The following is a 23,494-nucleotide window of genomic DNA, read 5'->3' as shown; positions in this document are numbered from 1 at the left end:
ACTCTGCCCTTTTCCTCCCTCTTTTTTTTTTTTTTAAATGCATACACGGTTGTTTATGAATCTTGTTCCTTCTGCTGAGAAAAACTTTTTTTCAGAGCTGAAGGAGTATTAATGGTATTCAAGGATTCAGTTCTTTATTTTCAAAAAACAATAATTTCTGCCTTCTTCACCACGCAATTCCTATTAAATTAGATACAAGGGCCGAAACAGAGCTGGTTTATAGAGGTGCATTTCCCCTCAAAGCAAGCTGTCAGTTTGCAAATTCTTAGGAAGGCATCTAAGCTTCTAGTGAGCCACAGCTGTATTAAGACAGCTTAATAATTCCAAAAATACCATTTGAGCTAGAGGAAATGCTAATAACATCTGCCAGGATGGTCACCATCTCTGTATGACTTCATTTCAATTGGGTAAAAATCGGGAGGGGGGGGGGGGGAAGGAAGGGGGAAAACTTTTGGAAGTGAATAATGCACACAGCTAGATCTGGGTTCCAGAGGAAAACATGTCCCATTCACGCAGATCCGTCCCCATGGAAACATTACACAAAGACAGGACTGGGTCTTTGCCCTGAGATTGTAAGGAACGTAGATACACATGAGATTACATAAACCACTTTGCACACTATCTTCAATTAATTTCCATGGTTAATTTGCATATCTACATCTCTATAAATGTTTGTTCACTTTATATTTTGCAAACTTTTACTTGTTTACTCATGTTTTCACTTTATCTGAGTTAAAAGTGATTTTGAGGTAATGGACAACCACAAATGTAAGCAACCCCTTTGACAACAATTATTCTTTAAGCTGAGCTGTATGAACATTATTTCTGTTCTAGAGATTTCTTTTTTGTCATTCAGAGTAACTGATAAAATAGGTATGATCATCCAGATCTGCCTTGGAGATGGTAGCATGGAGGGCCTAAAGATTGACAACTATCCTCTTCTGTTAGCATTGGTGATAAACTGGCAAGGAGATCACCTTCTAAGTGAGAAAAGCTAAAGGCATTGATGAGGGAAGATAAGTCTGATTTTATTTATGTACATTGAGGAAAAAATCCTACCACAGTTTAGCTCTGGAAAAGGTTGCCTAGAAACGATGTGGGATTTCCAGTCTTGGGGAGTTTCCAAACCCAGCTGAAGAAGGCCCTAAGCAACCTGCTCTACCTTGGAAATTAACGCTGGTTTGGGCTTTCAGTTACTGTAGGTGACGTGGACCTGGGCAGCCTGAGTGAATCTGGGGTTCCTTGCACCGACCTGCTCTGTTCAGCAAATTTTCCCTGCCAGATATTCAGCAGTAGTAGTCTGGTGTGCAAGACTTCTTTACAAGCAAAGGTCTAGGGGATCTCTAATTTATCTTACTGTATGCGAACTGTTAGGTCACAGCCTGAACTAGTGATTGAGCACCTGGTGAGGGGGTGTAGCCAGCCCTGGGAGCACAGGTGGAAGCAATTCACCTGTGCCCCCTAACCTCATTTAAGGGCTGGCAGCTATAAGGGCAGGTCTCTACTTGGAGATGGTCTCCCCTGGAGAGTTTGGCAAGCTCCAATCCTCAGAAAGAGGTAAGCAATTTCTTCTTTATTACTGGATTGTGAGTGCTACCTTTCTTGGTTTTAAAGCAGCTGTATTTCTTGCTGCCCGGCCTTATGCTTACCTTCTTTCAATTTCTCAACCAATTTCTGAAACAGTGCAAGTAAAGGGAAGTGCACAAGTTGTTGTGGCTTTCCAAATTTCTACAGAGGGAATAGCAACTAAGTATTGCCTCTAAGGCTCAGATTTTCTTTAGATGAAGTAGATGATGTTAAAGGAAACCATTCAGTGAATGGCATTGTTATGAGGCACTCCTGACTTCACAGTGCCCTTCCTTGCTTGTACACCATTGTGTAGTTGAATGCCAGCTTAGTGTGCCTCTTACAGCATCTATCTATCTGTTGAACAAGGCATGTGCAGGTAGCTTCAGGAGGATTAAAGCACACAAACAGAGAGCAGGAAAAATCTCTAATGTAAGGAAACATATTTTTCAGTTCCCGCTGTTCTTTGTTATTACTCTTCTCCTATGTATTCACTTACCCTGCTGCCCTAACTTTGACATTTTTAATTTATCTGTTAGCTGTGATTAAGATCATGCTACATTCATGAGGAATGACTCTGCTTGCCAGGAAGCTTTCCTGAGGTATTGCAGCTCTAGCAAGGGACTATATTGTGCTGCAGTCACATTTAAAATTTGTTAAATACTCATTTAGAAAAGTCTGCAAGTTTAATTCCTGTGGTATTTGTTATGCATATATCCATTGTATATAATTATATGTATGAGAAACATGATGCACAAAGTCTTGCAGCATAGTGCAGTAGTGCAAATTTGATGAAGTTTCCTTTGTTATCATGAACATCAACTTGCATTTTTTTTTTTTTAAAGCAAGCACAATACAAATGTTTTATGAGACAATTCCAGAGTCAACATTAGGGAAAAGATAATGGCACTTATATATATATATATAAGTGGTGTAGTGGGATCAACTTTAAAAGAGGCACAAACCATATATGATGAAAAGTATTTAACTGTAGTACACTTAATGTTTCTATGTGTTACAGATTACCACACAAATACAGAAAAACCTCATTAGTAGTACAGTTATGTTGTTGTATGAAGTCCTCACTACTCTACCCATTTTCCCCAGTGCTGTGCCCACCCTTCCTATGTTGCCCTGGGCCCTGTGGTTGATGAACTCTCTATATTAGCAGCAGAGTTGAAATGGGGTAACAGGTCATGGGCTTGCTGAGGTCTTCACCAGGAGATGTATAGCAGGCATTGTGGAGACATCCTTGTTCATAAGAACATTTGGTTTCATTTCTATGCACTTTTCATTACAGTTTGTTCTCTTATCACTGATTTCCCGCTCAAGTTTGAAACTTCCATTCCAGCATCAAATAGAGTAAAAGGCTATTGTTTCTTACGCTAGAGCTAGCTAGGTTTGTCAGACTTCTGCCAAATAATATTTTTGTATTCGTAGAATTTGAGATAAAATAGGTTAGGTAACCATCACCCAACCCAATAGACAGCTGTTAAAACATGTTAAATTCAAATGATGCCAAAACAAACTAGGAAAACTGCAGAGACCCTGCACTGTCAAATCAAAGGAAAACCAACCAACTTCTATTATTCATGGCAAAAATAAACACTTGCTGGGTTGTATGGGAAGGAGCAGTGCTTTTAGAGTTGGCTGTATTCCATTACGCAGTGAGTGATTTATCACTTTGCACGGAGAAAGTAGGACGTGAGTAGAGCTACCCCTGAACAGAATACTACAGATTTAAGTGTAATAGCATGAACTGTACTGCTTTAACACAATAGACACTTGAGATGTCATGTTTTCAGTGCCAGGAAACGCCTCCTGCTAACTTCAGTTGGAGCTGATGAACAAGAAGCAAAAATAACGTGTGCTACTTATTATGTATATTTGAAATCCTTTATGAGATTATTTTCCGAACTTGAAATTATAGCAGCATTTCTGAGAATTGAGCTTTATGCCTGCTATGTAACACAATATAACCTAAATCAGTATCCTAGTACTGACACTGCATTTTTTCACATTTTAAAAGCAGGACCATGCCTGACTCTTGCAGTTGCACTATGAGTGGGAAAGAAAGATAGTCTTATCACTCATACTTCTATGTAACAGTCAGGGGATTTGACCCTCTTTTGAACAAAGAATTTGCTGAGAACTCAGCTGAGACTAGGACTGTGGTCTGCCCCAGGTGGCTATAAGTGGCCCTTCAGCTGGTGGGGAATGTCAGCATTATGAAACCCATGTGCTCTTTGCCCTTAATCATGGTCTGCTCTCAGCACCAGCACCTGCTGTTATTTTGCCATCTTATACTAAGGCAGGCAACTTGCACTCTTTTGCTGTTTTTTCTGACATTCTGAGAATTGCCTTTTGATGTAATATACAAGATTTTGCTCCAATATGGTCATAGAAGCATAGTTCTTGAGATTGTCCTATTTGTTATCTATTTACATTCACTGATTATGTCCTCAGCAATCAGGTACAATGCTTATCTGGTCTGGGGTGTTTCAACTGTTTACAAAACTGTTGTTGAATTACAGCTGACAAAACCAAGATTATCAGACCTTCTAGCAGGCCTTTTCAAGGTATACTAATGTATTTTTTTGTCATCAAGGGCATGCTTATGAGCTTGATTGCTAGATGTGTAGGTGATCCTCTGCTGAATTCAGAATGCAAATACCCTCATCTGCTTTTTGTTATGTTTACCATCTTTTAGAATGAGCATTAAATGAGTGTTCTGTATCTAAATGATCATGTACTATTTATCAACTACCAAAAATTTTAGCAATACTTTTTGGCTAGGTATTATATTGGATACTGAAAATGATTAAAGAGCTACTATTAGTAGTGTTAAATATTTTTAAACATTAAGCAGATTCTGAATGAAAGCATATTATGTACACAAGGCAAATCAGGTGAGCATGAAATTTAGAGTTGCCTTCCATGCTGCTGTAGCTCTGTGGCTTTGCCCTCCTTTCCCATGTAATTTCCATGCTCTACAAAAAGATGAAATTTGCAGTATTGCAGTATGCCCCATAAGGATCTGACTCATGGTTTCAGGAAAGGGTTTGAAAGTAAATATTTCTATGATTTTAAGGAATCTCTTTGCAGCTAGGTACATAAATTACTGTGTTCACACTGGCCTCCATACTGGCAACTTAAGTGCGTAACAGCAGCACAAGTCATCTCCCCACATTGCGCTAATGGATGTAGAGACTTAAAATTAAGCTAAATTCATTTCTTGGCTCTGTTGCCAAGAGGAACAAAAATGAAGTGGAAAATGTGGCAGTTAAATTAGGAAAGATAGGAGATGGTGCTTTTATCTAATGGAAGGATGTAGCACTGCATGAAGAAGAAGAACTTGACAATGGGAATGAAGAAAAAAATAATGAGAGGAAATTATTAAGAGGAGAAACTTAGATTTAATATCAGGGAACTCATCCAGACAGTGAAATCTCTTACAACCTGGGATTGTCTTCCCAAGGGAAGACGTTCAAACTTAATTGCTTTGGGCATTTTTAAACAAGTCTTGTCAAATTGTGTGGAGGAAGTGTAGAGAACAATAACAAACTTGCAGAGGAGTACACTAGCTGATGTGCTAAGCTTTGCCACCTCTTATTTTTCTGATTCTTTTGTGGCAGCATGAGTGACACCAATTATAGTGGCAATTTTTGCTGAGGGGAGACCTGTTTTCTAAGAGCTCAGCTGTATTATTGCCTTGGTCTGAGCTACAGACTTCAAGAATGGAAGTTCAGAATGAAAAAACTAATGCTATATTTGGATGATATCTTGTATGTCAAAGCTTCTCTTAGGTGACCACATAAGTGGTCAGAGAGAAATCTTCGTTGTACTGGGAAAATGGAAATTAATTGGACTGTAAGGACCCAGAGATATGTGCTGCTTGCCTATAAGATGAGAGGTTGCTTCTGGGAGCCTGGGGAGGAAGAGGGAAGGATTTCTCCATGTGCCCTGATGTTCAGGTAGAAGTCTGATCACACACGTTATTTTACAGCTTTCCCCTCATGGTAGGCAACATCAGAGTGAGAAGGCAATAAATTACAGTAATTCCAGAAAAGATCACTTTTCCTCTCTGTGGAACTGTTAACTGAAATTAATAAAGAAAAGTTTAAAGTTTAATTATGCCCTTCTCCTCCATCCAGCCACAAAGGCACTCAGGATACAAAGAGGCTGTAAACACAAGAAAGTAAGCTCTGAAAACTGCTTGTGTTCTCGTTAGTTGGCGTGCAGATTTTGTATAGTCACATTTAAATTCTGTTGAATGAAATACAATGTGAACTCATTTGTGTTAGTGTATGTCAGGTGCAGGCGCATAGGCATGTCAGAGAACAGATACTAAAAACATTGCAGCTTCTTGGGGGGGAAAAAAAATCATCAAAGAAAGACGTCCAAGAGCACAGACTCCAGAGAGGGAAAGATTGCTTCTTCCAGGAAGCAAATCCCCTGGGATTGCAGTAACCACCAGCCCTGTCTTTAGTGGGTATGTGGCTGGAGTTCAGCTGTTCTTAACGTTGTCTTTCTTTGTCTGTAAGTCTGATGTTTCTTCTATTTGCTTGCTAACAAAGTCTCTGAATATTTAATAAAAACAAGTACGAAAACTGGGGAAAAGAAAAGGAAGTTGAGCCTATGTGTGAAAGATTGTGCTGTGCTGAGGGTGGGGTGACATTGTGCCTGCCTCATCTGCAGATATAAGAGGCAGAAAAAAACTTACTTGCGCTTGCTGTTCTGTTTTTGCACATGTGGCCTTGTGCCTCGGCCCTTATTTCACCTTTACCTGTCTCTGTTTTGGGCTCACTGGAGGAGCGTTTCCTCCTCCTGCCAGTTGTAGAAGGGACAAGCTATGACTAGTCTACCTGTTAGGTAGAACTGAAAATACTTCAGTATTTCATAGTGCTATAGATTTGGCCATATCCACTGCTCTGATTGCTGCCATCTGTTTAGTAGATTCATTTGTGGTCTCTGTTTCTACAGTTACCAAAAAAGGTCTCTGGATCAGGGACTGTAACTTTATAATGTTAGTAAAGTATCCAGCATGGTAGGTGTCCAGTTCAATTTTGAGACTAAGAGTGGAGTATTACATTTCCAGTTATGTCTTTTATTGTTATCCATTGTAAATTAAATCCTATTTCCTTTTTTCATAATGGTGTTCTCATTGTCTTAATGGGAGGTATATTTACTCATGTCAGAATACATGAGAAGTCTGTACTTTCATCATGTTACTTCATTTTCACTCATTTTTAATGAGATGATATAGTGCTCAAATGTTTGTTGAGATTAATGCCTGTTATAAACACCTATATGCTGACCTATTGGAAAATTTTAATGTGTCACTGATCAGATTGATTTCACAGAAGTCTTAAAAACAGTTGCAGTGTATGTGACAATACATCATATAAACTACAACAATACACTTTAATTAAATTAGACTAATATGCATCCTCTGAAGGATAAAATGCTGCTCACAGAAAAGTAGTAATAAATATAAATGGCTTACTGTGCTTCAGCCTTCATTTTTGCAAGGCTGAGAGGGATCGCACTCTTCAAAAGTTCTCCGTTATTTCAAATGCTCTGTTAGAGAGATGCTGAGCAAGGAGCTATTGATCCTAACAGCATAGTGAATTTAAGATGAGATCTGACAGTATTAACAGGAGTAAGGCTTGATGCTTTTCTCTACCCCAGTAAGCATCATCTCAAGATATTAAAACAAACAAAAAAACAAAACAACTCAGGTAAATTTAGGTTTTTAACGTGAAAAATCCAGGCTCCATGGGGTACAGGCTTTTTGAATTCTGCCCTGTAAATGATTTATTCCAAATAATTATTTTGAATTTGTATTTTTTTTCTTTCATGTTACTTCAAAACATGTTGTAGTAAGCAATCAAACTTACAATGGCAAATTTCTTCATTAAGCTTCAGCCACAACTGTTCAACCATGGGCAAGTTGGACTAGATTATCTTAATGATGTTTTCCAACCTTAATGATTCTATGATTCTAAGTTATTTACAATACATGTGCTTAAGTTATATCTATTACTTGTGGAGCTACTTAAGATGCTCTTTGGAAACTTGGGGGAAGGGGAGCTTACCTTCTGAAAATGCAAGGAAGAATTGCAGTGAATGTTGCAATTCTCTGCCATAGGAAGAAGCTTTGGAAAGACTATTCTGTGTCCCAAGTATGGAGCTGTGACATATGGATACTGGCTGATAGCCCAGCGTTTTGCTGATATTTCTATTGGAAAAGGCTTGGTTGGCAGCCTGGTCTACTTAATACATAGCTATGTAGAGTGCTGTATCTAAATTGCATTCCTCCTCTCCCATTCATAACAGCACATGGGAGTAATGGATATCCTACCTACTGAAAAATATTGTGTTCCTTTCTAGCTAGCTATCTGTAGACCATTAGACCAAATTCTTCAATGTTCATTCATGACTAGTGCCACTTCATTCAAAGCTGCTTATTGGTTCTTGTTCCTGCCTTTACCCTCTTTCCTACTTGATACAGAGCAGGCTCCATCTAAGGTCTCACTGACATTAAGACACACTTTTTGCAGAGTGTGTTACTATTCCTAAAGAGCGAAGTAGGATTCGTCTTTTTTTTTTTTTTTGTGGTTTTATTTTTTTGTTGTTTTTAGCATGAGCTGGATTGTCTTAAAACTACGGAAAGGGGCATGGTGCTAACTCATTCAGGTTTAAAATCCAGGAACAACAGTTAGCTGTTGTCCTAATGTTGGGTTTTTGTCACTGCTGAAAACATGACACCTCTAGTTTGCTGTTTCTGTTGCACTCACTAATATCACCATTTGGGACTTTGGAGGTCCAGGGATATTAAACATATAATCTGAGAAAGTGAGATCTTTAATAGTTTTGTGAACTGTCCTAGCGAAATTGCCAGAAGGAGCAGCTCTTGGATCTGGACTTTATCAAACTCCTGTTACCTGGACCTGCCATAATCTCGTTTGGGTCAGGAGTTTTAATTGTGGCCATTTTGATGGATCTGAAAGCATCTTAGCCAGCTGAATAATTTTCTTAATTGAGATTTAAAAGCTAAACCACGTGTTCTGGAGATGGTGGTTATTTTTATTTTTTTTATTTTTTACTGTGAGAAAGGAGAAGCAAAATCTTGTAAGGAAACAATAGTTTTTTTTTTTACTAATTCGAATAGAAGAGAAAACTCATTGCACTCCAGATATTGCTCTAATCTGGATAATCTGGAAGTTGTGAAGCAAGAGGTAGTCTTAAGCAACAGCTATTGCTTAATGTCTAAGTCCAGCTGAGACAAAATAGAGGTCAGAATAATGGGATCAGGCCTAATAGTAGATGCATTCAGTTCCATTGAATGTATTTCAAGGCAAGAAATCAGTTGCCAGGGAAAAAGGCGTCTGAGGAAACTTAACTCTGATTCTAAGAGACCACCTTAAACTTAAAACTGTGTGTTCTTAGGGACAGATGTGGAAGGTGTCAAAGTATATAGTTTTGTGCCTCCCAATATGAGAGCTTGCAGAAAGTTGAATTAGCCGATATGATATTTCATACACATTTTTACCTTGTTGAAAAAAAATGATAGCCATTCTCTCCTTTTAAGTGGGAAAGAACTCTATTTTAAAAATAAGAAAATTTAATGTACCTAACAGCTAATAATGAGAATGGTCATTGTGGTTGAGTGCATATTCTGGAGGTCATTACTCTTGTAATTAAATTATGCTTGAGTTTATGCTATTCTATATTGAAGCCAAGGAATAAGTACTGCAAAACTATAACTTCATGCATGAAATCTAAGTAAGATAGGTCTTTTCGAAGTGTTTGCTCTTAAACCATCTTCACAGCTTTACTAATTTTCGTATGGTATGTATGAGGACTACTCCAAAAATAATTCCTCCTATTTTAATATGTTAGCATATGATGTCAGAGACAGATATTGGTGGGATGGCAGTAGAGGTTGAATCTTCCCACCAGTAGTTTTTTACATATTGTTGCCATGTGACAAATGGTAGCAGAGGGTCAGTCTGACAAAATGGCATCTGACATGGGAGTGTGTATGAAGCAAAGATGTGGAATTGAATTCCTTTATGTGGGGGGGGAAAAAATAGTATGCATTGGCACTTATTGTTTATGGAGCTCAAACACTGGATATGTGCACAGTGCAGCAGTGGGTGGTGCATTTCAGCAGTGTTGACAGCAACATGGAGTCATCTCCTCTGGTGAAGACTTCTACAGGGATAGTATGCAGGCTCTTATTTATCACTGAAAACGCATAGCTAAGGGTGGTGACTATTCTGAGAGTGTTTTGTAGATGAGAACTTGCTCTATTATACAGTGTTATTATGCTCCTTGTATCTGTTGTAGTTTTCCAGGAAACAAATAGGAGGCATTACTTCCAGAGCAACCAATGCCATTGTGCTGTTGAACCTATAGAAGCTAGTTACATTGTCTGTGGTTATACATATACTTTCAAATTACACTTTTTGACATGATGTCCAAACTCTAATTTTTGCCTGTCTTATGAAGTAATGAACAGTTTGAGTAGCCATGGGTTGATGTGAGTGTCTGCTAGTAAACTGATGGCAGCAGAGTCTTGAATTCTATTTTTGAACATCTTCTGTCATTTTGTCTTGTTCCACTCAGTGTGTTTCAAGTGAATCTATTTCCTGAGTCATGCCTCTACTAGTCAGCAGGGGATGCTACTGTGATGAAGTCATCCAATATTCAGAGGAATAATACACATCAATTCGTTGAGAGCTTTCTTAACAACAATTAATACACTGAGGTAAAATTGGCTAGTTTGCCAGTAATGATTAGTAAGCATTACGGTAAGACAATATTAGGCAAATACATTCCTATATAATCCTGAAGGACTCTTTGGTATTCCATTTGTTCCACAAGGAATAAATTTCCCCCTTGCAAATGTGACCAATGCTTCTGATAACTGTTAAATGTTGAGCTGTGGTGGCATTTTCTCTTACTGCAAATATTTTATTCTTTACAGTTGATTAGCTGACTATAAATTGTTAGATCTCTAGATCTTTTGATATTTTTTAGGATTGTCCATACTTGTGTGCTCTTTATACCTCTAACTGCTGTTGAATTGCAACCTGTATTGTGATGTAACAAGTCAGATGCCTAGTTTTAGAGACTTGCTCTTTAACTCTGAAATGAGGTAGGAGTGGCAAGAGAGGAGTGAGGATGTACAAAAAAATTATGATAATCTTGTGATACTTTAAATTTCTCCTTAATTTCAGAGTATAGATATTGTTAAAAGGGAATGAGTGATGTTTCAAGATGTCTTTTAGGAGAATCTTGTTCAAGTTCTGGAGCGTGTAACATCTTATTTAGATAATATGCTGATACTGTATGTGGCTTTTAACATACTGTTTGTTCTAAAGCATTCCCATGTGGTCTTTTGCATTCAACACTGATTTCTGATTCTTTGTCTTTACTGTTTCTTCACCTTCTACCTTTCATCCTTTCATCTTTATTTTTCTTATTACTTGGTGTATTAACCATTTACTTATGTAACTTGCAGATAGGCATCTTGTTCTCATCTATCTTGTGCAGGGGAAGGGGGTGGTAGCCAGCTGCCTTGGGAAGATAAGTTCTCATGGAGTGACTGGCTTTGCTTTCCTTGTTGTTGCATCCTGATAAACATCCCTGCTTCTGTTAGCTTGGTAAAATGACTCACGGGCACTAAATACTTGCACAGCAAACACATTTCCAAAGCCATCTCACGTGTAGAAGAGCTGATTTCAAAGACTAGGGAATTTTATTTTCCAGTTTATGTACAGTCAATTTAAAAGGCTGCCAGTATGATTCAAGTGAGATTTACATTATGTAAGGGAGAGGCTGAAGCCCAAACCAAAGCCCATTAAAAACACTGGAAATCTTTCCATTGCTTTTGTTGGGCACCAGATCTGGCCTTGGCATCCATGAAAAGTAAGAGGTAGAGGAATATTGAGTCCACAGGCATTTTAGCCAGTCATTTTTACATAATTACATGAAAATGTTCTCAGAGCAAGCAATTCTGCACACACAAATCCAGTGACAGGAAACTGTTCATAAGGGTAGCCTATCCAGAGAGCAGATTTTTTTAATAGTTCTATCTTTTGAAATCTAAGAGCCATTTGTAGAGAAGATTTCATAAGAATACGCAAGAATGTCTTGAATGAGAAGAGTGCTGCATTTCTGTCCTAATTCTTGTTTCTGTCCAGGTTTTATGTTTTCAGTTTCTCATTGCCATTCCATAGTTCTGTGCATAGATTAAAGTGCAGAACCACCTTAAGCCCATTATTGAGGATGTAATGTACGCTTTTTACTGTCTGCTGAAATCACAGCTGAAAAAAAAAAATTGTCTTTCTGCTGTTTTCTTTGGAGACCTTCCTGCCAAACAACATAAAGATCCATATTGCAGAAATACTGCCTTTGCAGGCAGTGACTGCTCCTGCTGGTCAACCCCAAAGCTGCTTCATTTTCAAGATGGGAAAGAGTTAACATGCATGCAATGACATCTGGTTCCTAGTAAAAGCCAACCGGAGACAGAAGCTATCTTCAACATGCAGAAAATCCTTGTTGGCCTTTTTTTTTCTTTTTTCTTTCTGATTGTGTGTCTTATAGTCACAGTTATGCTATAGAAGTTTGCTGGGAACAATAAAAGCACGTGATCCTTGCAGGTGAAACAAAAAGATAATTTTCTTAGTGCTTAGATCTAGATCAAGGTTAAGATCGGGTCAAAATGAAAGATGATACGTATTTTTGCCTCAATTCAAAGCAAAATACCAAGACAATAATATGCAGTTAGAGTTCAGGGGAAATGATGGCTACAGCAATGGTAGTGCAGAAGCATGCCCAGCATGCACTTGCTTGTAAATGAACCTTGGTCAGATATAGAAGGCAGATGGATGCTCTAATCTTGAGATGAAGATTCCTTGTGAGGAAGCTTGACATTTTTCTTTCCTTCTCAAAGCTAATTTACTGTACTTCTCTTTTGGAGAACATAAATTAGTTAAGTCTGAACATTGATGGCGGTAGAGAGAGAAGGTAAGAAGTTGCAGGGAAAGGTAGATGCAGTGAGGCAAGCTACAGCTTCACCTCATGGTGGATCACACGTACCTAAAGGAAGTCCTTAGGATTCCCATTTCCTCATGTAATTATTGCTGTAAGGGGGGGGGGAGGGGGGGGGAAGCAAATAAAAATCACAAACCTACTGTGTCTTTATTCTAATCCTGGCAGATAGTTAAGCATTTTAGTTTAGGTTTTTTAGAATAACTCACAGGTGTCTTGTGAGATTGTAACTTCCTGGAGAAGAGGTATCTTTGTACTACTTTGATCACTCTTCCTTTATTCTGTTACAGTCAAACTGTGGCTGTATAGTCTCTGAAAAAGTAAAAAAAAAAAAAAAAACCAACCAAAACAAACCAAACAAAAAAAATGACATCCATTAGGTTTTTCTCATGCACACTCATCTGACATGGACAATATGTTGTACAGTGACATGTTGTACACTCTACAATGCTGTGTAGTTAAATGTTATTGCGTATTCTCAATTTGAGATAAAGATTGACTCAACTCAAGCTTTATAGGGCTTGAGAAGATTGTACAATGCAAGTCATTACTGCCTAAATGTTGCAGAGTTATGGTGAGCAAAGACAAGTGTCAAATAAACCATTTTATCTAAGGACAGAATAACTCCCTATTTTAATCCTAAAACAAATGCAATTTGTGAAAAGTCAGACATAAAAGACTTGGGTTTTGATAGACTCTATAAGCAGATATTGGAGTAAATGCAATCTACTGAGAGACGTATCATGCCTGTGGGATAGAACAAACTCTGCTAGTAATTACTGGGGTAAGACTCTGACAAATAAATGGTAGGTGCCGTGTCTGAGCTTTGTCTTTGCCGTTGTGGATTGTGATTAGACTTCAGTTCTATATCGATAGTACTTTTTTTGTTCTTAATTAATACAGCATCGCTTCCATCCCCAATCCAGTTGTGATTAAATAAGCATAGCTTGAGTTTCAAAAAATAAACACCGTTCTTGCATTGTCATTTATCCTTCCTAGCATTAAATGCACTCCAGACACTTTTCTTTTATTAGCAGCATTTGAATTTGAGTGGCTGTATTTGTAATAGAGTTTTTACAGATACATGCTTATTTTGACATCTAGGAACATCTTCAATGAGTACCACAGTATTAAGGTTGAACTTGCATATGCTACTGGCTTTAACTTTGAAATTGCAAACAGTATTCTAGTAGAGATTGAAAGCTTGCACGTTAACAGCTTGTTTCAGATATCTCAAAGGTATTGCATAGCCTTTCTTTTCATAAGAAATATAGTGGCAGATGCTATTGCTAGTAGTGCTAAAAAGCGTCAGTTTGTGTCTCTCTGTGGACTAAACTCAAGTTCCATTAAAATCAGTGGAAAGGTTTTGCCTGTGCCATGAAAGCAGAGCAGACCTTACATCCTTGAACTACATGAGCTGAAAATGCCTTTGGTGCACAAAACTTCTTAGTCTACAGTTCTGAAGGCTGGTGCTGACAACAACTGGGATTGTTATCATTTTCCCATAAAAATAATGTGCACTTGCTAATTCCAAAAACATTCAGGTGTTTTAGAAGTTTATTTTCTTGTAAGCTGCAAGAGACACACAAATAGTTTGTCATGTACAAGTGCAAAGCTACTGCACATAAGATCTCTTGCAGCATTAAGGGTAAAGATATGAGTGGGCCTAATTCAAAAACTGTTTCTGTATTCCACTTTTTATTTTTCATGTGAGAAAGGTTCTGTGTCTTCATGCTTTTCATCATGTATTGATAACGTCTGACATCTTTTTTGCTAGCATAGGAATTACTGAAGGAAATTATTCTAATATCAGCTGCCTGTAACATTCCATATCAAGAGTCAGTTTTGATTAAAAAAAAAAAAAAAGCTAATATGCCATTAGTGCTGTGAATTTTATTGGGGTTAACCTTAGCATGGATGTTACATGCATGCAGAGGTGCCTGCAGTGATGCAAGCCCAGAACATGGGATGTCTAGGAACAGTTTGAAAGGTGAGATTATAAGCAAGTGCATGGCCACTAAGGATCTGTAAAATTCATTTACTGTAGATTTATAAACATCTGACTTTTATTAGTTCATGGCTTGGTTGCTATGTGCCATTTACCTTGCTGTGTTGTAGGTCCCATGTAATTCTGTCATTGTTAGGTAAGTGGTCTGGAGTACCTGTGATGCTTGAAAACTGGGAAAGGTGGCATTTGCTTTGGCATTTAAATGCTGCTCTTTATTGTTCCTTGTGACTCTGAGGCTTGCTGAGTGGATTGTTTCAGCAGAAAAACAAATTTTCTTTCTCTCTTCCACTCCCTGGTATTGAGTCCATCACTCTACTGTAGCAGTAAAACATCCCAACAGTGCTTTTATTTTACATTTGCTATTCAATGAGCTAAAGAAGTGCTGCTTTGACTTCTGTTATCAAGCCACCATAGTTGGCTGTCAGCAGTGTCTGGACATTATAAAAATGACATCCTGGTGAGCGTGCAGCCTGCATTCAAGACCCTCCCCAGTCAAAGCCTGCTTTACACTCATTCAAACAGGAGGTTGCTGTGCTGTGGAGGATTGCATGGTAGGAGAGCAGGGCTGCTTTCCTTCTGTCAGAAAAGTATTCTGCCTTTTGAGGGCTTTTCTCCTTGGCTGCTCCTTTCACCAACTGTGAAATGAAGAGCAACCAGTACTGGATAAGTTACTGCCAGCTCTTTTTTCAGATGGATTGAGTGAACAGCTTTGTGATCCGATTGAAGCTCAGTCACCTTGGTCCTCCTCCTGCCTGTTGGGACTGATGGTTGACAGCTTTGTGAGAGAAATAGCCAGGTATTGTGATATACAAAAGGTTTTGAAAATTGGGAAATAATTGTCATCTTTTCTTCATGCAGCAACTTCCCTTTACACTGTAAAGAAATGCAGTGGAGGACTTTCTGATCTATTTATAAAATTAGACTTCATTTATTTAGTTTTATTGCTAGGAAAGTGAAGATATGCATATATCTTCATAAATATATATTCAGAAGCAAGTAGTCTGTGAATACCAAAGGCAGTTTTTTTAAACAGTTCTAGAATTGCAAGCCATATTAATGCTTTCTAATATGTGTGCATGTAGTTCACTTTTCTGCTGACATTTTTTCTCCAGAGGAAATAAACACATTTTACCAGTTTGCCCATAGCATTCACTCCCTGGCTTTAATTTCATAATGTTGGAGAAGGAAGGCATCTAAGGATTTGCCAAATAAACAGAAATGTTTCTCTCTTTATCTAGCTTATTATGAGGCAGTCATCAAAAGTAAGTTAGTAATGAAAAGAAATAAAATCAATGACAATCAAGCAAATGTTCTAATACATGCTTAGCATTTTACTAAATGGCATTGGTGTTAGCTTTTGGCAAAATGCTTTCTCAACTTTAAAATACCAAAAATTGCTGCATTAATGTTGTTGTTACACTAATCCAGATTTGCTTTTCTGTAGAACAGGTACTAACCCAATGGAGGTGTATAGGTAGCCATTTACAGTTGAAATATGAGTTGTCCCATGGACTCTGATGAGACTTAAATGGCAAATGTGAATTTTATGTACTGTGATGCAAATGATTTATAACCACAGCTCTGTAACTATAGACTAGGGGTTAAAAAAATGTCCCCGAACTCAGGAGATGGGACAATATTCTTATATTTGCTGGCCTTTCGGTGATCTGACACAATCAGTTTTCTCTGGTTTCTTTTAAGGTTTTTTTTTTTTTAACATAACATCAAGATGTTATAGTGCTGGCTTTCTTTTAAAACTGTTAGAGCAAAATAGAAGGTATTGTTTGTTAAAGCCCAGAAAGCTAGCTGCAAATCATAAGTGGTCTCATTGATAAAGGTTGTTATTGATAAGTCTTTCTGACAATCTGTATGTGTAGTTGAAACTGTTTTTAAATGCTCTAAAAGCCTGTGTAGGTACTTTATGAGGCAATAAAATAAATAAAGATGCAACAGAGGAAACGCTCTCCAAACAACTGAGAGGCATAACAAGCAATTTTAATAAGTTTAAATAGAGATGGTTTTTTTAAAACTGATATGCTTATGCCAAGTTTCTCTGGCAACAAGAAGAAAAAGTACTGTGTCATTAAAGCACAAAGTGAATACTAACTACACAGGTCTGTTTTTCTGGATTGGTGGAGGTAAGGAACTTTAGAACTTTTTTGAAGAGGAAAGAGCTGATTCATACTATTCTTTCATAGAAAAATCACATAAGATGGGTGTTATAAATGGATAGTATATAGTTGTAGCCCTTTAGGGTTTAGGGCAAGAACATAGTAAGCACTATAGAAGAAAGCGAACTCTGTTATCAGATGTTAGCTGTCCAGTCTCTTAATAGCCTTGGGATTTGAGAGCCAGAACTTACAGTTTTCATGATCATGGCAAAAATAATCAAATAATTGAATGGCAAATAAAATGCTTAGTCTGGAATACAATCTAAAAGCCAGTAGTTGCAGAATGAAAACCTTCACAAAGCTCAGAGGAAGATGTTGGAACTTATTATAGATTCTGCCTTAAATGATCTGTGAATTCTGCTTATGAATCTGGGACAGTATTTACTTTGAGATACAGAGAAATCAAACAAAACACAATAGTATGTTTTCCTTTTCAGTTGAAGGCAAAATGAAAATAAAGTGGATAACATCCCACATTTTCATTTCTGATAAAGTTTCTCATTCTAAGAATCTTTTGTACTGGCACTCTCTTATAATGGAACCACTTCTTTGTTTCTGGAATAAAACGTAAGGCTTAAGCAGTAGGAATCTGTCTTCAAATTTATTTTTACCTTTCAGTGCAGTTACTTTTTAATGAGACTGTAGCAGCTGATTAATCGTGGCTTCTGCATCTATAATTTATGTAGGATACATTTGCAAACAGACTGCCATCAAACTGAACTCATAAGAAAGTCTTTCTATTTACAGTAATAGAAGATAGCATTTATGGATTCCTCCCAGCTCCAAGATTGTGCCACAGAGCTGAGACTGTTAGTTGTTGTGAGAATTTGCAACATCCATTAAAACTAATGAATTAGTACTGTATAACTTGTAATCACCATTAAGCAAACATTAGTAGTACAGAATATCTTTTTCAGCCTACTATTGAAAGATTGGTTATTAATTATTCCAACGAACGAGTTCTTATTTACCAATATAGTTTGTAACTTAAAATGTCTCTCAAGTTGAGAATTCAACTTCATGCCTGTCTATAGTGAAATCCTGATATATGAAATTTCTGAATTAGTCTCTTTAGTAGTCTAATGTGTTCTCTGTAGTAGTTATGTATTTGTAGCATTCTTGATAAGAAGGAGCTGTCATCTTATCAGCAAATATTTCATTTAGATCCAGTTTTCAGATAAGTTGAAGTATAAATATAGTTTCTTACGTGAAAACATTGGCACCAAACATGTAGTTGTTATGGTGATTTTTCACTGCCAAAATATATTAGAACATGCAAGAAAATAATTCACTGTATATGTCTTTTGTTAAATCTCATGCTTTACAGGATTTTCCTATGCTGCATAAATTGTAAACCATATTCTATGTCATTTTGGCTTTTTTGATAACTGCTTGAGGTTGTATTAATGATGCAAGCAGATATATCTTGATGTCCTCTCCTAGGAAGGAGGTATGATCCACAGCAAGGAGGGGTCATATTGCACAAGAGGCTCTTCTCTATTCAAGTTGACTAGCAGAAGGAGGTTAGCACACTGTAGCATTAAGATGCAAGGTGTCTTTTGATCAGCTTTTGCATTTTATTATATTCAATTTAATGTTGAGCTCTCCAAGAACAAAAGCTATTTGACATAAGATGGTTTACTTGGGCTTGACAAAAGAAAACAAATATGCAAACAGCAATCTATAATGATAATTTGACTCAAGGCATATGCTTTTTGGTTCAGTGAGTTTCCTGTATTGATTTTTGAGCTTGAGCATTAATGAATTCCATTTTCAAGCAACGTGCACCCTTTGGGATGTGCAAGCTTTCTGAGTATTATTGAATTAAGGCTGTGGGATGCTCACATGATGTATTTTTTTTCCTTGGCTGCTGATGGGGGATCCAGCTGAGTTTTTGTTCTGCTACACTGTTTCTGCTTCATGGTTGTTGTCTCTTCTGATTTTTCTTTTGGAACGTAAGCTAACAGCTTGATAATTTTAATTAAAACATTTGATAAATATTCATACTAATTTGTCTGTGATTTGCAACATTTTTTTCACTAGAGATCAGCCTCTGCACTGGGTATTCTCACATGTAGGTTGAACTAGCTGTTCTATTTTTCAATATGCTTGCAACCATAATTTCCTGGGTTTTATTTTAATCATCTATGCAATATTCTTTACAGCTTTCAGTTCTTTTGCATAATTCAGTCAGTTCTCTGGAGTTAGCTCTCATCTGTATCAACAGAACACAGCTATGTGGGCTCCCTGACCAGTGGGAACAACTTCCTCTAAAGAATACTTCATAAATCTCGCAGAATGACTAAGGTTGGAAGGGACCTTGAGGCTTATCCAATTGCAGCTCCCCTGTCATGGGCAGATACCTCCCCCCCAGCTCAGACTGTCCAGGGAGGGCCCCATGCAGCCTAACTTTGGACACCTCGAGGGATAGGGCACCTGCGGCTTTTCTGGGCAGTCTGTGCCAGGGCATCACCAGCTTCTGAGTAAATAACTTCCTCCTAATATCTAGCATAAATAATCTCCTCTTAAAACCATTCCCCCTTTTCTACCCCTAGTAAAAAAAAAAAAAAAAGTCTCCTTCCTGCTTGTAAGCTCCCTTCAAGTACTAGAAGGCTGCAATGAGGTCTCCCTGGAGCCTTCTCTTTTCTACAGTGAATAAGCCCAGCTCCCTTGTCCCTTCTTCATACCATCCCTTGACTAGTTTCTTCCGTCCACCAGTCTTTGATTAATGATGTACAAAAATACAGTATTCTTGTAGTAGCTGTTTTTATGCTTTCTGATCAGCAGAGCTTGTGGAAATATGATTCTGATATACAGATCATAGGAATGAAATGGAAAAACTGAGTTCCAATTTGTCCTTAACAGACAAATTTATCAGCACAAACCAATATTTGAATAATATTACCAGAAACATGACCTATATTTACATTGATACTGTCCATATATAAATAAATTTAGCTAAGCTTCACAATTATAGAACGCATACAACATCACTCTGTGGTATGAATGTCTGTTCTTAAATTGCTTATAGAAACTGATGTACAAGTGAGCCACTTGCTGAGATGTGAAAAACAGAAAAGCTGACCATTTTTTTTAAAGGAGATTTGCAGCTACAAAAGAAGTGTTTCTTTGGCACAGGGTCACGATTGAGTACTTGCCCACTTTTTTTTTTAAATGTAGCAGTGGAAGACAAAGAAATAGCCAAAAATTAGTGTGGCACCTGAAAGAAATCACTTTGTGGAGAAAGAAGACATTGCTGCTCAATTCCAGAGTTTGAGAAGAATGACATGGAGATTTCACTGTTTTCTGTGTCCTTAGATTTGGAGTTGTCAGTGGAGATATTGGACTGCTAAACATATACTGTGGTTTGTCACAGAAGATTGGAAATTAGGTACATAGCTGTGAACAGAATAACTGAATTGATTCTCTGAGCTGGCACAAAGTATCACCCTAACTCTTGCCTCTTGGTATTCCAAATGGCTGCTTCCTCACTTGCAGCAGTGTCTGCTCCAGGACCTGTATATGAATACTTGAAGTGGAAGGGGTTGACAACTTCCTCCTTGCAGCTTCGGTGTCTCAATGTATGATGCTATCTGAGGACTGAAAGAGGTGGTTGCAAGAGTTAGTATTATCTGCAGTATAAAAAGGATGTTAAGATACTTAAATGCAACCAGAAGGCAGTAAAGCTGGGAACAGGGCTGGAAGGCGTGTCCTGTGAGGAGAGGCTGGGGGCACTTGGGCTGCCTGTTCTGGAAAAGAAGAGGGCAAAATGTGACCTCACTCCTCTCAACAAAACCCTGAGGAGGGGAAGCAGAAGGAGGTGCTAGACTCTGCACCTGAAAATCCATGGCTGGATGGGAATAATGCAAAGCTTCCCTGGGGATGTTCAGACTAGACATTAGGAAATAGTTTTTTACCATGAGAGTGGTCAAACCCTGAAACGGGCTTCATAGTAAGGGGGTTGATGCCCCAGTGCCTGTCAGTGTTCAAAAGGAAGCTATCATCATCTTATCAATAATATATTTTATCTTGTTAGCCCTGAAGTGGTCAGGCAGTTGAACCTGATCTTTGTAGATCATTCCCATATGAACAATTCTAGCCTTTTCTAGTCTCTTTCAGCTGGTGTGCAGCAATTCATCAGAGCATGGTCAGCCACTAGTGTGGGCTAATCTGAGTTCACTGTTGACCTCTGCTTACCATATTCATTGTAAAATAAGCCATTTCATCTGCTCAGCTTCAATACAGCTTGGAGAGAGAGGCTGCAAGTTTCCCAACCTTTAAGCCTACATACTTGTCCACAGCCTCCAGTGAAAGCATGGGGCCTGACTAGCAAAGAACTGAAAACTGAGCTCCTCCAGAAGTCCTCTCAAACTTCTGCTACTCTTGTGCCAGGTAAAAATGACACTTTCATCCAGGTCTGCTGGGTGTGTGTATAAGTACATACCTCTGCCTTCGTGAGTTCTGTTTTTATTCACAAGCTATGTATTAGGAAAAGTCAAGCCTGTTTGCCAGATAATAATTCCTATAAAATATTTGTTTTACTCTTTCCTGTTTAGATAGTCTCAAAATATCAAGATGGACTCCTTCCACAAGTGATCAAGATTCCAAACACGCTTGTTGTTTTAAATGCATTTAATGATCAAACACACTCATAGATAAGTGAATCTTTAAAAATAAAGCAACTTGCTAAAGCAAAAGCAAGAATAGAGAATCATCAGATTCCTATTTATTTATTTTTTAACTTTTATCTTTTCTGTTGTTTATGATGATTAATGACAAATAAATCATCCTCATTATCAGCTTCCTTGTCTCTCTGACGGCACTCAGAAATATATTCCAAAACATGTTCTCTAAGTAACAAATGCTTGTTTATTTTTATGAATGTAAGTCTATCAGTTTTTCAGCTAGAAAACTGAACTCATCTATCGTTTGTGAATTGTAAGGTATTGAATTATGAGCCAGGGCCTAATTTGCAGACCCAAACATCTACACTAAGCAGCCAGGTGGGCCCAGGGATGCCAGTACAATCAGTGCCCACAAGTTATTAAGAGAGCTCATTTAACTGTCTGTCTTTGAAAACTGAGCTCCTTCATTTCTAATTTAGTTTGGCACCTTTGGAAAAGACATCTTGGATCTTTGTTACAACTGAAAAATAGGTTTGCATGCTTGGAATTCATATAGACAGCATATGTTGCTTCAATTGTTATTAAGTCAAAAACATTACAACACTTTGTCAATAATGCTGCATAATATCAATGATTAATTTTGTTGTAAAAAAAAAAAAGTCTTAACTACTGTCCCATACACGTGTGCTTTTTAATGCAAGCCCTTATAGTGTTAAATTACAGCTACTGAGGTATAAACTGAATTGAATCAAATTACTGAATAGAAATGTTCTCAAAGAGAACACTTGAATTTGCTAAGCCTATGCAGTAGAGTTTTTGGAAGGATTAGACATTTATTCTGGTTTGTACTTTTTTTTGTCTTGTGGAGAGCATAATCTGCTGTACAAGTATGCACCTCTTAGAGGCAATTTATAATTAATATAATTGCTTAATGGGACATTTCCCTTGACCATGCTGCTGCCCAAACATCTTACACTTCAGTGCATTTTTTTGAAAGGCCACTGGCATTTCTCAGACAGGAGAGTAAAAATGTTTCCAACAAACAGATCCTGCATCACTAAAGCAGGTCAGTAAGTTGATCATGAAATCCCGAATCTCATATCCTGCATATGTTTGAATTGCTAACATATTTTCTAGTTGCCCAGTTCAAAATGTCTGTTCAGAAGCTATACTTTTACTGATATGAACTCCAGGTATTGCTTTTAATCTATGATGAATTGTGAACAGTCCAGTGGCCATTCTTAGAGTGCTGAGGGATCACTAAATAATACACTTAATCTATTGTTATTACGTAAGCTGTGTTTTCTACTGATTCTGGGATGACATCGCTTTCAAATACTGAAGAAGCCAACTGAACTGGAAAGTGAATGGTATCTCTTAATTAGAGATTGAGTTGTTTTCATAGGAAAAAAAATCACATTTCAGTTTCTCACCTTTTCCTTGTTTTGCAAAATTGTAATCAAATGACTCCAAGAGTTTTATAAAGCTTTTTTTAACATGTAAATTATTTACGACTTTAAGATTACACAGAACTATCTGCAAATCACATGGATTTCAGTGACCATTTCTGTTCTAAACAAAAAAAAAATTCTCAGAAGAAGGGAAAACATACACAAGGATAAAAAAATTACAGAATCACAGAATCACAGAATTGTAGGGGTTGGAAGGGACCTCTAGAGATCATCGAGACCAACCCCCCTGCCAAAGCAGGTTCCCTACACCAGGTCGCACAGGTAGGCGTCCAGGCGAGACTTGAATATCTCCAGAGAAGGAGACTCCACAACCTCCCTGGGCAGCCTGTTCCAGTGCTCCGTCACCCTCACCGTGAAGAGTTCTTACGCACATTCGTGCGAAACTTCCTATGCTGCAGCTTATGTCCGTTTCCCCTCGTCCTGTCTCCACGTACCACTGAAAAGAGACTGGCCTCACCACTATGGCCGCCACACCTCAGATATTTATAAACCTGGATCAGGTCCCCTCTCAGTCTTCTTTTCTCAAGGCTAAACAGACCCAGTTTACTTAGCCTTTCTTCATAGGGGAGATGCTCCAGGCCCTTCACC

At 37.9% G+C, this 23,494-nt stretch overlaps 1 long non-coding RNA gene across 1 annotated transcript; it reads left to right on the top strand.

Moving 5' to 3' along the window:
• The first annotated feature begins 1,509 nt into the window (after nt 1-1,509).
• On the top strand, nt 1,510-23,016 carry LOC109365870. The gene is made up of 3 exons (XR_002111678.1): nt 1,510-1,557; nt 21,111-21,201; nt 21,366-23,016. It is a non-coding gene; the product is annotated as an uncharacterized LOC109365870 (long non-coding RNA).
• Nucleotides 23,017-23,494: the final 478 nt, after the last annotated feature.

Source organism: Meleagris gallopavo, chromosome 2, assembly GCF_000146605.3.
Source record: "Meleagris gallopavo isolate NT-WF06-2002-E0010 breed Aviagen turkey brand Nicholas breeding stock chromosome 2, Turkey_5.1, whole genome shotgun sequence".
Lineage (NCBI taxonomy): Eukaryota > Metazoa > Chordata > Aves > Galliformes > Phasianidae > Meleagris > Meleagris gallopavo.
The sequence above is the reverse complement of the archived record's forward strand: the minus strand, read 5'-3'. Positions and strand labels throughout refer to the sequence as shown.